Genomic DNA, 15,202 nt, shown 5'->3' with positions numbered 1-15,202 from the left:
GATTATGTATTAATGTTAAACTGGTACTGAATGCAAATGTGTTTTAAGCGTCTTTGGGTACCAAGAGAAGTGATATATATAAGTCAGATGTATTATTATTATTATTAATAAAATTCCATCTGTTTTCTAGATCACTGTGAATGGATCTAACATTGAGAGTGTTGTGGAATATTTAAAATGAGCCAAGACAGTGAACTGTAGAAATTCGGATCAAGTCAAACTATTTAAAAAGAAAATAGTTTATTTCTGTGATCACAGAAGAGTCCTCAGTTTACAATCAGAGACAAGTCAAGCGTCTGACCAGAAAGTGAGACCGAGGTCTGGTCAGACTTACAATCAAATACACAAGCTTGGAGTGACACATGAAAACAAAGATGACAAATGAAAAAACGTTCGTTTAGGTATTTTCTTTCATATCTGACACAAGATTGATATGAAACAACAACAAGAAAAAGACAAGAGGTGATTTTCTGTAAATATGTCGTATCTAAGACTAACTGTCCTGGGCCTTGGGTTGTAGTTTTAAGAACACTGTTAGACTGTCGTCCTAGTGTCCTGTCTGTATATAGTTAAACTATATTAACTAGTTAAGGCTTGTAACGAGAATATGTATTTAAACAGAGAAACATGACATTTTCTATAACAAGAGCATTACAGAATATAAATTGCAGCAAAAATTGCCTCTTATACAGAATCAGAGCCACATGATGAAAACCTGGAAGAGGATCATTGAAGCCAGTTTCTTGGCAGTTTTGGATTACGGTGATACCGTTAGGTTATGACTATAACCAAGTTCTGTTAACACTTAGTGAACGCTCAGCGTTCATTGCATATATCTCGCTTCAGCATATATACATTGAATAATTTCACAATGTACCTTTAAATGCCAGCATTCATCTGGCCACACCCCCATCCGCTTACCTATATAAGCAGGGATGGTGCCACACACTCATCTCCTTCCCAACAAATTTCATCACAATGAAAGATCAAGGGCCTGCAGCGGCGTCTAGACGCTGAGCGTTCACTAAGTGTTAACAGAACTTGGTTATAGTCATAACCTAACGTTCTGTATCACACTTAGCTCACGCTCAGCGTTCATTGCATAATAGGAGCTGAGCGGGAGCTAGAAGCTCGACAAATGTACCCTGCTGAGGCCCCCCACAACCATCAGACCAGGGAGGGCCGAGCCCCCCCGACCCACCCTAATGGAGGGCACCCCCCCTATTGGTGGCTTCACGGGAGGGCGACGGACCCGACCGTGCGAAGAGGCACTCAAGCAACTCAACGCACAGGGTGAGCAGCCGTGGCTTGACCCCACGACTACACACACACACAACCCGCATGCCACCCGGGAACGAACGGAGGGAAACAACCTCGTTACTGCCCCCAGAATTACGGGGTCAAGGGCAAACCCAACCCCGTGGCAAGGCCGTAGCAGCGGAGCGCGAAGGAAGACCCAGACCCACCAAAAGGACTGGACTCCCTGGAATTGGGGCCCGGAGAAGTCCATGATGCCAGCATCAAGACCCCACCAGGTGGGCACGTAGTGCCCCGCCCCCCACATCGCCAGCGTATTCGGACAAAGGCCCCTCAGCCGAGCGGGCCCTGTCCCTCCAATAGTACACCGCCTGGCACACTGACCCTGCAACAGGCAGTCAGCATGGCCGTAAGCACACAAAAAAGGTTAACCAACGGAAGCAGGCAGCGCACCGGGGAAAAACCAGGCAACATGCTATTAACCCTAGCCTGGAGACTGCGGACGAGACAGGCGCCAGAGGGGACAGCTGAACACAGCCGCCCCGGCAGAAGGAGCGGAAGCTGGCGGTATTGCATGACCAAGCCTCCATTTAAAAACCCCCACCCAGAGGGGTTGAGGCAGAGAAGGCTGACACGATTGGCAGACGTCATGAACGTGCAGGGGCACCCTCAACCGGTGAACCCGGGAGTTGACACTGCTCCAACACACCAGGGAATCAACCACCTTGGTGTTACCCAATGCGGTGGTTGTTCCTATAACCCCTCAAGAAAAAAAATCCAAAACACACCTGCGGGTATACACCGGCTATACCGCAGTACAAGTGTTTCAGTTTTTCAAAAAAGGGTTAACCCAGGCCTACGGGTCGACGAAACATTACTTCGGACCGGGCCTGGCGATACGGGAAGCACAGGGTCACCAGAGGAGGTCAAAGACCACCCCAACAGGCCCCTCTTCGCCATGCGTGAGAGAAGAGCGAAAAAGAATGGAGAACCAGCCCCTAAGCACACCGTACTTGGTATTCCCAGGCGGTCTCCCAACCAAGTACTAACCAGGACCAACCTGTGTAGCGGCCGAGATCCGACGAGATCGAGCGTGTACAGGTTGGCATGGCCGTAAGCCATTACGACAGTGCTGAGTAAAAAACATACCCAACCAGGGTCTCCATAGCGCTTAACCCTGTGACACCCGGACCGACCTGGCATTTTCCCCCCTGAAAAAAGCCCAAGTCCCTCAGGGTACCAGAACAGCAGATCTGCATCCCCGGCGGACAACGGGTTCAACTGATCCGGACCAGCGTGACCAGAACCAGTCCCGTGCCCTAACCACGCCGACATGCCTACTCCAGGAGAAAGGGCAGATATGCGTGTCGATCTTAACATGAAAAGAAGGCGCCACCCAGACGTTCGGGCGAACCGCGCCTGGTGGCCCACCCCAAGGGCGTGAGACCCCTCTACATATGTTCAGATCCATTCCGTCATCATCCCCCAGACATGAACGAGAATCCGTCGATAACCAACCCAGGATGTGGGATGTGGTCGTCAAAAAAAAAAAAAAAAAAAACCCATCTCAGTTGCTTTATAAAAACGCTGTTTTAACCTCAAGCAACCAAGGCGTGCCAGTCAGTCGCCTGTTTACAGCGAGCTAGCACTATACGTGCGTCGGGACACACCCCCATCAATGAACAGGCTATTTAGACCTGTCATTGAATCCCCAAGGCACCCAGGGGAACGACAAGAGGGGTGTGACACTTCCTAACTCCAACACTTTTTGAATAGAAAAGAAGGAAGCACCAACAGTATGTATCCCAGTCTACACAGCCGGGGGTAAAAACTGTTCACATTTTTACATCCCACCACCCTCCCATAGGAAGGAGACGGGGATCCCCAGAGAGACTTCCCACGCGAGCTGTACAGATTGAAAAGAATATATTGCACCTTGAGCCATGTAAAAAAATTGTTTTAGGGCTCTCCGGGGAAGAGGCACTGAACCCATACACACTCAATAATCGAATTGAACCGAATACATACACAATAGAATAGGACACCTCCTAGAGCAGGGGTGGCCAACCAGTCAGAGACTAAGAGCCACAAAAAAATGACTGTGGTACCACAAAGAGCCACACCATATACTAGCGTTTCTCAACCTTTTTTTTCAGTCACGACACCCTTCATGTGTTTATAGGTCTCACCCTCTGGCCTCTGAAGTTGCTAATGTCTTTTTTATTTGGGCCTCACAGGGTTAAAAGTACCCTGTGAGACCCACGGTTGCAAAATTACAAAATCACTTTTAGCCATTTAAAAAAATAATGTTTATTTAAAAAATGTTAAAGGGGAACTATTTTACTATTTCTTTCACTATTTGGGCACTTTTACACAATTCCTGTGAGTCTATGGAACACCTAGGTTTTTTTCAAAAAAAATGCATTGTTTTGTATTTCTAATCAAGTACTAAAAACCGCATTTTTCTACCTCAAGATCTTAAGCCGTTTTGAGGCTGGGCTCCAACCACTGTGTGGCCTGGTGCCAACTGCCACATCAACTGCCACATTATTATGCAGCTGAGAAATCTCTGACATCACAGATATGCACATTTTCAGATGACTCAGTTCAGTGAGGGTGAATATTGTGAGAGGAGAATTGGAAGAATTCGCCAATATGAGAATTAGAGACATATATCCTATTAATATAAGTCCACATAGCTAAGAAACAATGGTAAACATTGAAAAGAGCCATTTATAAGATAGTTCCCCTTTAAGCACATGTATAGTCAATTGGTCCTGTTGTTCAGCCTCACAATGCTATTTGATAGTAAATGTGTTTATATGTCCCACCCTCTGGCCTCTGAAGTTGCTAATTTCTTTTTAATTTGGGCCTCACAGGGTTAACCTCTTAAGCCCGAGATATACAGTAAAAGTGTATATTTTCAGCATTATGTTTGTTTACCAATTATTTTAACTGTTATTAGTGAAATATAAGATTATAGAAATCTCAGGGCATTGAGTCGGAAACCGGCGCATATTGACAGGAGGAAGTGGCACAGCCAAAAGTGAGTGTAGTCTTTTGAAGGAAGAGACTCAGGGCTTTCAAATTTCGAAAAACTACCCTACCCAGCTCACACCAGCCCCTGTCAATCATCTGACTTCTGGATTTACTTTTTAATTTCTCTTATTTTTTGGGATTATCTCCCACAAACCTGAACGTTATTGCCATAAAACAGAACGCAGTTAGTTTCTCTACCTTTCTGTGAACGTCTTGCAAAAAACGGTGTTGCAATATGATGAAGAATGGTGGAGAAATTTACATTATAAAAAAGATGGCAGAATTCAGTACTGTATCTACAAAACCTTCTGTTTAATCATCTTCCCTTTATTCATTTGCTTAGATTTTTCAGGTCTGGTCAATTTTAGCATGGTGTTATTTACAGTCAAAGATAATTTTTTTTTAAATAGAATTGATATTCTCCTTTGGTTCATTACAATTTACTCAAGCCTAGTAACAGACACACTATTTCTGACACTGATCCATATAATGTCCCTACATGTAGATTCAGATACCAAGAACATGCAAATGGACCATTTAAAAAAAAATTGTAAATGTTTATTCTACGTCCTTATGGAATGAGTAACAAAAAAAATAAAAAAAAAGTAAAAAAAAAAAAAAAATAAAAAAAAATTTAAAAAAAATATTTTTTTTTTATTTTTTTTTATTTTTTTTTATGGATGGAAGAGCCGCACATTGACGGGCAAAGAGCCGCATGCGGCTCGCGAGCCGCGGGTTGGCCACCCCTGTCCTAGAGGGTCCACTCACTTTGACAATCTGAGGAGGAAGGCTCTGTACTCTGATGGAGGCTCCCTCACATGGAAGGAGGAGTCCGAACTCACAGAAGGCCCGAATAGGCGCTTGGTGAGGAGGAGCCCTGACCACCCCCCTGAAACAGATCCATCACATGGACCTGAACAGCACACGGAAGTCCTACCAACAGAGACGCGCACAGTGACGTACTCTATGGCGGGGGAATTTCTGCGGTGCACACGCCCAATATTCCAGGCCGTGGGACCAGGAAACTCCCCCCCCCCCCCCCCGTAACGTGCCGAACCGCAACGTGACAGGAACCTTGAAGGACAGGGGGTGTACCCCTGACCGACAGAAACAAGGGGGAGAGGAAAGGTTACCAGTTCACCCCTTTACGACCCCACACCCATGATACGATGTGATGACAAAAAGAGAATATGACACAGTCATAGTCAGCTCTATGAAGCGTTTGACAGCTTCACACAGCGCATGAGCTAACCTGCTATCTGATTTTTACTAAGGAAAAAACACAGAATAGAGAGGGCTCTCTAAGAGCCCCGGTCCAACATACACATGTGCTTCTGTGGCCAGTCCAACCCAGTTGTAGGTCACATGACACACACAACCCATCATCACCTACAAAAAATGGCAAAAACACTCTACAGAGGAACGCCGTTTTTCATAATGAGAGAATACATAATTCTCGATTAGTATCGGCCACAGGCCTTGCTAAGCACACACGACAGCGACCAAACAATCTTTTCTTTTAGGAAAATAAAGTTTCTCCAGCAGTTTTAGCACAACCTCAGCAATCAAGCTAAGGGTTACATCGCATCCCTACCACACAAAAGACACAATGTAGTGCAACAACATGTCTGATAGGAGGATGAAAAAGTCCCCAGGGAACCGGGGGGAAACACAATCCTCTTATTTTACCCTTAATACGGCCAGTTAAAACAGGAAAACCTGTTAATATGTGAACACACTGTTCATTGTCATCACAGGCTGAGAAAAGAACATTCTTTTACTCACTTGTCACTAAGCATAGCTTCATAGGTTAGTTACCTTAGTTGTGAGTACACGGTACATATAAACACACATGATGTTTCTCACACAACAACCAGATCATTTTCACATCTGTAACAACCCAATTTGCACTCAGAAGCTAACTGCCAGTGACAAAGACAGTTCACACATAACTCGCGTCGTATCCTAAATGCATTGCAGCAACACACGTTTTGGGAAAACATCGTTATTCACAAAACATTTAGAAAGGTAAAACCAGAAGACGTGTTATAAGGTCTGGTCAAACCTTGTCCTACCCGGAACGTAGATCAGGTAGTGCAGTCTCAAGACACCGTAGAAACACAGCCGTCCTGTGTTGTTCGATCCGGGCAGCGTCGCCGATCTACCCGTCGCAACGGTCCCTTTGTTGACGCAATCCTTGCCGTCCTGGCTCAGGGCAGGGTCGACGAACATCCCCTGTCAAAGATGACGTCGTAGTCAAGAGTGTAAAACATGTTATAATCAAAGCACGTTCAACAGAGTAGCATTAAGCTAACGGCCGCTCCAACCGTCGGTCGCTATTACCCCTGCTCGCGAGACGGCGAGCGAACGGCGCACGCGACCAGAGGGGAGCTCACGGCGGCGCGCGAGTAGCCGAAGCTACCTCGCGCTGGCCTTGTCCGATAGCAGCAAGCTAACGTTTCCTAGTGATCACAACAGCTAGCGCCGCAGCTAACAGCTGACTGGCTAACAGTAGGCCCAACCTCTGTAGGCCACTCAGTGATCCCAGCAGGCTAACGCCGCAGCTAACAGCTGACTGGCTAACCGTAAGCTAAGCAGCTATCACCTGAACTTGTACACAATGATATAACACTCACCCAGACAGGCCGTCGTTCTGAAACCCTCCTCACTTTTTAAGAGAAAAGAGAAACAAGATGTCAACACAGCTTTACAACAGTGATTTTACCAACACCCGACGGAATCAGCACAATACCAAACTGGCCTGTGTAGCTGACTTGAACATGGATCTTCCGCTATCGAACATCCATGCACATATCTCCTCGTGAAGGAATACTCTCATTTGGATATGAAAGAAGGGGCTACACGGTGACGGGGAGATACCCACTCGTCCAGAAAACACAGGGATCACCAGTGTTAATGGTCGCGGCCCACTAGTTAAAACTACAATGGTCTTCAGACCAAGGTCTTCTGTCGCCTAGGTGGCTGAACAAAGGACCCTAGCCTGGGGCCGGTTTTCATAAACATTGTCAAGTAGCCCCCATAGCACTAACAGACAAGTGAAGCCTGCCAGCGACAGTACTCACCCAACCTGAAACCCACCGCTTCTCACAACAGCGGCGTGTCATACAGTTCAGCTGTGGCCTGAAAGGTTTCACCCCAACCAACACAGCAAGGAACTGCAGTTGAGAAGCATGCAGCGGCGTGCTCCCAATACGAAAACCGGTGGAGGGTTTTAGAATGATCACCATCTTCCAGACACTCCAGTGACGAAGACAACATCGCCGTATTTTCTCGAAAATAGTGAGAGAGAAAATAAAGATATGATGTCAACGTATCTCCTTGTTCTTCCTCTCCTCATAAACATTGCTTTCCCAGCAATATCTTTCTCCACGTCAAGTGGGCATATAGCAACACGTTGCTTGTGATGAAATTTGAGAAGGAGATGAGTGTGTGGCACCATCCCTGCTTATATAGGTAAGCGGATGGGGGTGTGGCCAGATGAATGCTGGCATTTAAAGGTACATTGTGAAATTATTCAGTGTATATATGCTGAAGCGAGATATATGCAATGAACGCTGAGCGTGAGCTAAGTGTGATACAGAACTGGAGGCAATCACTCCTGTGTCATTCTGTCTGTCTGTCTGCATTAGCCATAACTTCTGAGGTTCTGGTCTGATTTGGATGAAACATCGCCCAGGCAAAGGACTTGAATTCCAGAATATTTTCCAAATCTGTCAATGACAACTGACCAGCATTTTATTTGAATTAATTGCCATTCTCCTCCATTGAATAGATACGGTATGAAGTTCCACCTTTTGAACACAAGATGGCGACACGACACAGGTTGCTGCTCAGAGCCACTGCTGCTCCAAAAGCTGCTCTCTCCCACGGAGCGCTGTATCGTGTATGGAAGCAAATGAGTGCCAGAAGTATTTGAATTTAATCAGACACCGCATTTATAGCATTGAAAATAATAACTTTGAAAACATGTATCTGAATTTGAAAACATGTATCTGAATTTTTTCGACACTGCATTTTTGTATCTGAATAATTTCAGACACCGCATTTATAGTTTCAGACACCGAATTTATAGCATTGCAAATAAATACTTTGAAAATCATGTATCTGAATTTCTTTGCTCCGAATGTACCTATGCGAAATAAAAATGCAGTGTTAATAAAACAATTCGAATGCATAATAAAATTCAATTCAACGCCAAAAATAAAATTCGATGCATAATTGCGGTGTATATAATTCGATGTCAAAAATTCAATGTAGAATTGCGGTGTATGGAATTCGATGTAAAAAACCAACATCCGGGTATCCAGCTGCAGAACCACAGAACCACCACAGCAGCAGCAGGCTGAGGCCCCTCGCTTCCATTGGCTGATTTGGGTCACGTGATTTGGGTCACATGACCGTCCCACCCAATGGCTGAATTGGAGTATTGCACTGCGGGCATTGGCTGATGCACTGCGGGATTGATTGATTGATTGATTGATTGATTGAAAACTTTATTAACAGATTGCAGAATGGGTACACGTGACCGCCACAGGCCCTGATTGATTGATTGAAAACTTTATTAACAGATTGTAGAATGGGTACAGTGACCGATTGATTGATTGATTGATTGATTGAAAACTTTATTAACGGATTGCAGAATGGGTACAGTGACGTCACAGGCCCGGATTGATTGATTGATCTGATTGATTGATTGAAAACTTTATTAACAGATTGTAGAATGGGTACAGTGACCGATTGATTGATTGATTGAAAACTTTATTAACAGATTGCAGAATGGGTACAGTGACGTCACAGGCCCGGATTGATTGATTGATTGATTGAAAACTTTATTAACAGATTGCAGAATGGGTACACGTGACCGCCACAGGCCCTGATTGATTGATTGAAAACTTTATTAACAGATTGTAGAATGGGTACAGTGACCGATTGATTGATTGAAAACGTTATTAACAGATTGCAGAATGGGTACAGTGACGTCACAGGCCCGGATTGATTGATCTGATTGATTGATTGAAAACTTTATTAACAGATTGTAGAATGGGTACAGTGACTGATTGATTGTTTGATTGAAAACTTTATTAACAGATTGCAGAATGGGTATAGAGGTGTGATAGGTGTGATAGGTATGAGAGGTGTGATAGGTGGGATCAATGTGATAGGTATGAGAGGTGTAAGAGGTGTGATAAGTGTGAGAGGTGGGATCGGTGTGAGAGGTGTGATAGGTGGGATCGGTGTGATAGGTGTGAGAGGTATGATAGGTGTGCTAGGTGGGATCGGTGTGATAGGTGTGACCTCTCACACCTATCACACCGCTCATACCTATCACACCTATCACACCTCTCAGACCTATCACACCGATCCCACCTATCCCACTTATCACACCTCTCACACCTCTTACACCTATCACACCTCTATACCCATTCTGCAATCTGTTAATAAAGTTTTCAATCAATCAATCAATCCGGGCCTGTGACGTCACTGTACCCATTCTGCAATCTGTTAATAAAGTTTTCAATCAATCAATCAATCCGGGCCTGTGACGTCACTGTACCCATTCTGCAATCTGTTAATAAAGTTTTCAATTAATCAATCAATCAATCAATCGGTCACTGTACCCATTCTACAATATGTTAATAAAGTAATCAATCAGATCAATCAATCAATCCGGGCCTGTGACGTCACTGTACCCATTCTGCAATCTGTTAATAAAGTTTTCAATCATTCAATCAATCAATCAATCGGTCACTGTACCCATTCTACAATCTGTTAATAAAGTTTTCAATCAATCAATCAGGGCCTGTGGCGGTCACATGTACCCATTCTGCAATCTGTTAATAAAGTGTTCAATCAATCAATCAATCAATCCCGCAGTGCATCAGCCAATGCCCGCAGTGCAATACTCCAATTCAGCCATTGGGTGGGACGGTCATGTGACCCAAATCAGCCAATGGAAGCGAGGGGCCTCAGCCTGCTGCTGCTGTGGTGGTTCTGTGGTTCTGCAGCTGGATACCCGGATGTTGGTTTTTTACATCGAATTCCATACACCGCAATTATGCATCGAATTTTTGACATCGAATTATATTATGGAAGCAAATGTGTGCCAGAAGTATTTGAATTTAATCAGACACCGCATTTATAGCATTGAAAATAATAACTTTGAAAACATGTATCTGAATTTGAAAACATGTATCTGATTTTTTTCAGACACCGCATTTTTGTATCTGAATTATTTCAGACACCGCATTTATAGTTTCAGACACCGAATTTATAGCATTGCAAATAAATACTTGTACAGATGTGGGACTGGAAAACGAGGCGTCTCCCGCCGGTAGCAAGCTAGATGCCGGTGGTTGACGCAAGATGACGTCTTTTGATGCTGCTCTGCCTGGTTCAACCAGTAGGGGGAGTCGAGTTACACGGTGGAGAGAGGGAGCTATTCTACAATCTGTGTGTGTGTGTGTGCATGCGACACTAGTCTTGGACATATTATTTTGCAATGTAATGCTTTTCTGTAGATTATTTGACTGTCATTGGTACAGTAATGGTGTGGTATTTTCGATTAACGTGCTATCAGCGTGTAATCAGCTAGATACAGTGCAGTATTATTCTTTACGAGACAACCCAACGTTCTGGCACCGAAGACCCGCCCCTACTCTGCCTCATGTTTACAAAATCAGCTGTTTAGCCATTAGCCATTAGCTGCTAAACTAGCGTTAGAGTCGAGGAAAAGCAATTGATGCTTTGGATCTAATGAACGAGGGCATATTGGACTTTGTTAAAGAGCTGTACTCAAGTGGATTTCGTGGAGGGGCGTTTATAGGTAAGTGCAAAATAACTATAACTCACCAAGAGCTAACGTTAGCTAGCCGCACACCGGTAGCTAACGTGATAGCTAATACTAATGTTTCATACTGTATACACTTGATAACTCTGGTGATGTGCTGCTCTCACTCTCGCAACTGTGTGTATGTGGGATATGAGGACTGTGTGTAACTAGGAGGGATATGAGGACTGCGTAACTAGGAGTGATATGCATTAGCTATTTATAGTCTGTGTCTATTTTCACGTCATTTTCCATACCCAGTTCTCTTCTCTAATGGCTATTTTCTTTTTATGTTGCAGGTACCTGTCAAACTGGAGACTATTTCCACTCCATCGCCATCAGCTACAGAGTGGGGTTTTGAGCTACTACTTAAAGGCACTGGGTCCTATGTACAATATATAGTTTTACTGCTATGCCCCTATGCTATAATTGCTATTACTAACTATATTATGCATTAATCACAACAAGTTATTTTCTTAAAGTGTCCTTTGTGTTTAAAGTGACCTATGGTGTGAGCGAGTGCACTGTGTGTTCATGTGTTTTTAAGTTAGACCCACATTAAAGTCAAGATAACTACTATTTGGATGGTATCTGTGTCAATGATTCCATTCAACCAAAGTGAGTATCACTGTATTATACTACAACTCTATACATACATCTGAGTAGTGATTAGCACTATTACTCAGTAGTACTAATTTATATATTTTACACAGAGTTTAATCACCTGTTCATTGTATATCACTATTGCACTTTACTGTTACATTTGCACTCTCAAAATTAGATTAGATTCAAATGTACAGCACACCATATACTGCTATAGTGGAATATACTATTCATAAATCATATACCATAATGTATACCATCTTGTTGCGCGCTCCTGGCCACCGCAGTGTCATGATTAATTGAAAATGGGGGACCCTGATGTAAACAAGACGAAAGTCTTTCTCTGGTCTGCATCCCCTTAACAATTGTGTGTATTGAGCTGTACTGTATTGTACCCACTGTATTGAAACACAACATAGCAAGACGTAGCAGACTTTTTTTTATTACATTGGATCTCACAGCTAGGCTACAGATGTAAACTCCTAGTTTTTATCTTTGGCAGCCTAGGGCATGTGCACAAGTTGGTTGTGAGGGGCCTACAAATAGCCGGTCTCCCCAAAAGGAAGGCCAAGCAGTTAGCCAGGTACTGCTCAGTATCAGCTATTATAGGAAGCCGCTCAATTAAAAAATTAATAAATAAACGAAATCCAAGATGGCAGCATCCACATTGTCTGTGCTGAATGTTTGTTAGTGTTTGGTATTTCTTTGTTGGTTTTTAGTACTTTTAAACATTCATTTTTAAAACCTTTTTACCTTTAGTAAGTAGTAGTCATCATTTGATCATTTGATCAACAAGAGAGCTCGTAGGGACCACTCTTCATCTTCTCCATCTGACCCCCAGCCCGGGAACAAGAGAGCTCGTAGGGACCACTCCTCCCCCAGTTCACCTCGGCAGCGCTCTCCTGTACATCAACCCTCATGGTCTGCACTCGCACCGTCGCCGCCGCCCCCCTCCTCCTCCTCCATGGACCCTGGGGGACCTGTTGTCTACCCTGTCCCAGTGGCAGCTGAAAATCACCCAAGGCTTTCCATCTATGATGGAGGTTTCCATGAGGGCAAACCCAAAGTCCTCTTGATTGGTGACTCCATCATCAGGTCTATTAAACTTCCCTGTGCCATATCATACTGTTTTTCTGGTGCTAAGGTGACTGATCTTATGGAACGGGTGCCCTCTATCATTGAGAGTCATCCCTCTGTTCACACTGTGATTTTACATGTAGGGACCAATGATGTGTTATCCAGGCAATCGACCAAGCTTCAATCTGACCTTATGTCTCTGGCATTAACCATAGAGAGCCTAGGAAAACACTGTGTCCTCTCCGGTCCTATTCCATCTTTAAGACATGGCTCTGAGCATTTTAGTCGCCTTTTTAGTCTGCATTGCTGGTTGCAGACTTTATGTACTGCCACTGGCCATACCTTCATTAACAACTTCCACACGTTTTGGAGGGGTGGCTATTTATGTAAAGTCTATTTTTTCTGTGACTATTTTAAACACTGTAACAATTCCAACAATTGGTTACTGAACCCACCAGGCCAAATCTAAAAGATTATTCTAGGTCAAGTATAATTGACTTAATGTTTTCTAATAAGACTGATACAATTAGTGCTTGTGGTGTTTTTGAATTAGGTGTTAGTGATCACTGTCCTATAGCTTGTGTTAGAAATCACAGTCTCGCATTATTAACAAAAGGAATATGAAAAACTTTAGTGATCAGGCTTTTCTAATTGACCTATTCCATAGCGACATCCACTATGATGAATTGAAAATGGGGGACCCTGATGTAAACAAGACGAAAGTCTTTCTCTGGTCTGCATCCCCTTAACAATTGTATGTATTGAGCTGTACTGTACTGTACCCATTCTGCAATCTGTTAATAAACTTTTCAATCAATCAATCAAAACTACACATTGGAGATTCCCGATGTCGAAGTAGCACTCAACTTTTTTTTCAAAAACCTTTCTCTCAATTGCTAATAAACATGCACCTTATAAAAGGTTTAGAATAAAAAATAGATTAATCCCTTGGTTCACACCTGAATTATCTGCCTTGCTTAAGGAGAGAGACAGAACCTGGTCACTTGCCAGACGCTCTGGTGATCAGTCTCACTGGGCAGCATTTAGACGGCTCAGAAATAAATGTACAGCATCTGTGAGAACGGCTAAAGTTGAGTATCACTTAGAACTAGTAACCAGCTCCTACTCAGATCCTGCTAAATTTTGGAAGGCGTGAATTTAAATAAGACCAGAACCACAATTTCCCTCCCTACAGAGATTAGAAAGGGTGAATCCTTGATCTCGGAACAAAAAGAGGTCTGTTTAGTCATAAACCAACATTTGATGGAAGCTGGTCATCTATTTGAGAATAGCCATGTAGGGCCACCAGGTGGACAGGATCAGGAGCCCTGTACATTCCCTGTGCAGATAGGAAATGATTTTCAGTTTAATTTACAACCCTTGTCTGTAAACTCTGTTCTTGAGGCACTTCAAGCCATTGGTACTGTATTGTACCCACTGTATTGAAACACAACATAGCAAGACGTACCAACCGAGGAAACACAACAACATTAACACACAAATCTAAATATATACATCAACGGTAACATATTGCATAACTCAACATTATCAATATTGGCTCACATGTAAGATTTTAATTACTTTTTGAAGCTTGCTACACCTCTTATGTCACGTACAGTATGTCACTTGGAAGATAATTCCATGCCCTGATAGCCCTACAGTATATAAAACTGTTCTTTGCATACTGTTAGTATTTGCATGGGGTAGAATAATCTGCCCTCTACTTGCCCCTCTGGTCAAATGCATGTGCACATTTGAGCTGCGAAATTATTTTATCCGTGCTATATTTAGGACTGTGGGTTGTGATCATTTTATGAAAACAAATTAATAAGTTGGCAGAAAGTCTTTTCTCAACACTCCGCCAACTAAGATGTTCATGCACAACCTATTTAGCAACTGTTTTGAAGCAGAAGCCCACACTTTTTGTTTATGTGATCAGACCATGATAAAGTACTATTTTTGTATCACAAACAGTACTGTATTTGCAAATCTAGTATGTCATAAATGTATAGATGTAGCAGACTTTTTTTTGTATTACATTGGATGCCATTTTGTCACAGGAAAGATTAGCCTCTAGGATGGAACTGTGACCATATCAACCAGACGCATTTGACACCTCCCTGCCCCCTCTCCTAGATGAGGTGTTAATAGGTGGGTAGGTCGGGTGGGGGTGGGTGGGAAACACTGGTCTAAACGGCTTCAAGTGGGTTTTACAGCAGGTAAACACGCCCACTGTTCTTTGCATACTGTTAGTATTTGCATGGGGTAGAATTGTAAATCAAGTTGTAGGCCTACATGTTTTAATTGATTGTTATCCTTACTTGTCTTATTGTTATGATTTTATATTCTGTGTTATATTTTTAACTCTGTGTGTACACT

Source organism: Notolepis coatsorum (assembly GCF_963971535.1).
Source record: "Notolepis coatsorum genome assembly, chromosome: 12".
In the NCBI taxonomy this organism is placed as follows: domain Eukaryota; kingdom Metazoa; phylum Chordata; class Actinopteri; order Aulopiformes; family Paralepididae; genus Notolepis; species Notolepis coatsorum.
This window is presented reverse-complemented; position numbering follows the sequence as displayed.